Source organism: Chiloscyllium plagiosum, unplaced genomic scaffold (genome assembly GCF_037043375.1).
Source record: "Chiloscyllium plagiosum isolate Xiang-an unplaced genomic scaffold, Cpla_swu_hap1 HiC_scaffold_23, whole genome shotgun sequence".
Classification (NCBI taxonomy): domain Eukaryota; kingdom Metazoa; phylum Chordata; class Chondrichthyes; order Orectolobiformes; family Hemiscylliidae; genus Chiloscyllium; species Chiloscyllium plagiosum.
The window spans coordinates 48916890-48920856 of record NW_028270161.1 but is presented as its reverse complement, the minus strand read 5'-3'; positions in this window follow the sequence as shown (position 1 = coordinate 48920856).

Genomic DNA, 3967 nt, shown 5'->3' with positions numbered 1-3967 from the left:
AGACGCCGCGCGTGGCGGTGCCGGGGAGTAGTAGCGGCCGCACATGCGTAGTTTCACTGACTGTGATCTAGTCATAAAATGTGTCTGATCCCCAATCTGCAAACTATCATAGAGCAGGACAGGACAGGCACAGGCCACTCAGCCCATCATTATCTGTGCCGATCACGTGGATCTTTGCTGCTAAAATCCTGGCAAATGTCCTCAAACACTTTTATTTATATTTGCTAGGCAGAAAATAAACCTTTTTTTTGCAAAAAAATTGCCATTTTTGCTGCTGTTCAGATAACTAGTCAAACCTTTTCAGCGTCTTAGGTGCTTAAAAGAAAGTTCCATGCCATTATTCGAAGATTGGAAAAGTTATTCTTCTTATATCAATAATGCCTATAAAGTCCTGAACTGCTACCATTGACTGTAATTCAAAGGTGCTTCATTAATTGTGAAACACTATAAGACAACTGGGTGTCAGCTATAGGCAGTCCAGGTCAGAAGAGTCTGAATACAAGCTCCATTCCAAATTCTTGAGCACAGATTCTTCTCTTTTAAGCTGAAAGTGAAGTTTCTTCCACTCTTTTGAGGTGAAAGAAATGCCCCTTTGACACTGTCGACATCAAATACTCCCAGAACAGGGACAGCATTGGGTTAGCTCCAAAGTAATACTACCTCTACTTTTCTAAACTAGAAGTAAGCAAAACTAAAGTTCCCTTAAACCTTTTAAACTGAATGTAATGCCCCTTTGACACTGTCTCATTAAACACTCCCAGGACAATCTGAAATGTAGATTTTTCCTGCAATTCCTGGTGAAGGGCTTCTGCCCCAAACTCCGATTCTCCTGCTCCTCAAATGCTGCCTGACCGGCTGTGCTTTTCCAGTATCACACGTTTTGATTTTGAGCACAAAGCAAAGCTCTGTCCACCCTTTTTAAAACAGGAAGTCAAAAATAAAAATGAAAATGAAATACAGTGTCAAAATAAAACACAAATCTAACAGTTGAACAGAATCTTACACCACAAAACAGAAATTTACTAAATTAAAATAAAATTCTCAGGGTTGATGATGCACCCTAGCCACTATGTTGCCCACTGCTCTCTAAAGGCCTGTGAGCACTGCATGCTCCCTCCCAAGGGACACCCGAGTGCAGACATAACCGTGAAAGAAGGGCAGACAGTCAGAAATGACAAGGTCCACCAAGGCCAGCTGCTTTGACATGTTAATGGCCACATTGGCCAGGCCCAGGAACAGATGCACAAGAAGGCCCTCTGACTTGTCCACGCCTCCCTACACTGGGTGGATTCGACACTGATACTCTGATACTTAAAGAAATGCTGAGTTTCGTATCAGAGGTGAAGTCTGCTCACTCACATTAATGAATTGAATTCATATTATTATAATGTGTACTCAAATTTTGCAATGTCCCCACCTATGGGGCCATCCTAGGTAAACAATACCTCTGTACAGACACTTAAGTATTTGGTATAAAGTAGAAAAAAATGAATAAGATGTCCACAATAAAAATAAAAAGGAAAATAAAGTACTCAATTTACAGTCCTTCCACCCCAGTCCGTGTCAGCACCCAGCTTCCAAATCATACCAGGCCAAGTCTCCAAACCAGTCTGGATAACATAACTATGCACACTAAGTCTATCAATAACCTTCTCCCTGAACTTCTGACCTAATATCTCAGTTATCATTACTAAAACACCATATTGTCATTATGACATTGGTAATTCTGGAAGCTTAGTTTGGGCAAATTGACTGCTGTAATTTCCAGGAGAAAGTGAGGTCTGCAGATGCTGGCGATCAGAGCTGAAAATGTGTTGCTGGAACAGCGCAGCAGGTCAGGCAGCATCCAGGGAACAGGAGAATCGGGCATAAGCCTGAAGAAGGGCTTATGCCCGAAACGTCGATTCTCCTGTTCCCTGGATGCTGCCTCACCTGCTGCGCTGTTCCAGCAACACATTTTCTGCTATAATTTCCACAAAGGAATAATGATTACACTTCAAAAATAAATAATTGGTGATGAAATATTTTCATGTATCCTAAAATCATTCATGTATTATATAAATTATATGGACTGTGTCTTTTTAATTTTTGTTTTTAAAAGCTAGAAGTTGAGATTTTAAAAAAGAGCTGTTTTAAAACCACTGTTTGAAACCATTCTGAAAAGCTCATAACCTGCCATTTTCACTAGGCACCACGCAAACAACTGTTTAAACAAGCAGTAACTGCAGAGTTATAGTCATAGAGTTATATAGCACAGAAACAGACCCTTCGGTCCAACTCGTCCATGCCAACCTTAATTGCAAACTAAACTCGTCCCACCTGTCCACACTTGGTCCATATTCCTCCAAACTTTTCTACCTCATGTAGTTACCCAAATGTCTTTTCAATGTTGTAACTGTACGCATATCCACCACTTGCTCTGGAAGTTTGTTCCATGCACAAACCACTCTCTATGTAAAAAAGTTCCTCCTCATGTCTTTTTTAGATTTTTCTCCTCTCACTTTAAAAATATGCCCCATAGTCTTCATAAACCTCCAGCACAGGGAAAAATTGCCTGTCATTCACCTTATCTATATCCCTTATGATTTTATAAATCTTATAAGGTTGCCCCTGAACCTCCTATGCTCCAATAAAAATGTCCCAGCCACTCCTTATAACTCTACCCCTCCATTCCGGCAACATCCTGGTAAATCGTTTCTGAAACCTCTCTAGTTTAATAACATCCTCCTTATAACACAGTACCCCAGGCCTTACCAATGTCCTGCACAACCTCCACAGGACATCCCAACTCCTAAGGTGCTGAGGGAATGTATTGATGCAGCTTTTCCTGGCAACAAGAAGTTAATTCGTCTATGGACCAGTTGTCAATGACAGAGACATATTTGCTTGCCAACAACATTATGATTGGTTTCCAGGTAACTGAACAGCTTGGAGCTGGACTAAATTACAGAGAGAGACAGAAGTACAGTCTTCAGTTCTTCAACATCCCAGGAGCAGTCTTCTTGTTCTCTTAAGTCAAAACTCACTGTAAAGCTGAAGCAAACCAGAACTGATAGCAACTTTGAAAAAGTGGTATTTATGTTTAAGGTAGAGGTGGGGCGGGGGAGTGGTGGTGATGTTGGTAGGGGTGGAGGAGAGCTGAATGGATAGGTGGATGCTGAGCCCAGAGAGAGAGAGAAAGAGATATATACATAGAGAGAGAGATACGGAAGGGCTGGACAGAAGAAGAGATTATTAATAGCAGGGCAGGACAGAAGAGAAGGTGAATATGTAGTAATGTCATCTGAGAGTAGGAGATAATGGGCAAACTGTGTTGAAAGCAACCCATGTCATGTGATAATAGGATTAAGAGTGGGCAAGAATGGGTTGGCTGTGCATATACTGACAGGAGTGGATACAGGAGTGGGTAAAGAAAATGTGGAAGGATGGAATCAGGCTCTAAAGTTCTGAGGAAAGGTCACTGGACCTGAAAAGTTAACTTTGATTTCTCTTCACAGATGCTGCCAGACCTGCTGAGCTTTTTGAGTAACTTCAGTTTTTGTTTCTGATTTACAGCATCCACAGTTCTTTTGGTTCTTCTAAAGTTATTGAACTCAATGTTATGTCCTAAAGGGCTGCAAGGTATCTGAGAACAACCATCTTTCCAGTCTTGCTGCTCTCTCCATAATGATGGTGTCGTGTGTGTGTGTGCGCGCGAGGGTGAGTGACAAAGGTAGAGTTCATATGTGGATTAGAGTTTTGGTGTATTAAATGTTGATATAACTGTTTTACTCATTGCTAGAGTCAACTTACTTGTGATGGTGATTTTTGTTCATTATCAAAAAACCTCCTCTATGTTTTCTATCAAACTGGGTCTGGAAGTCAGGTAAATCAGAGAACTTAATGTATTTTAAAGGATCTTTAACTTATGTGATGACTCCTAAAATAGCATAACTTGATTTCTGGGGTACTACCCAGTAACAAAATA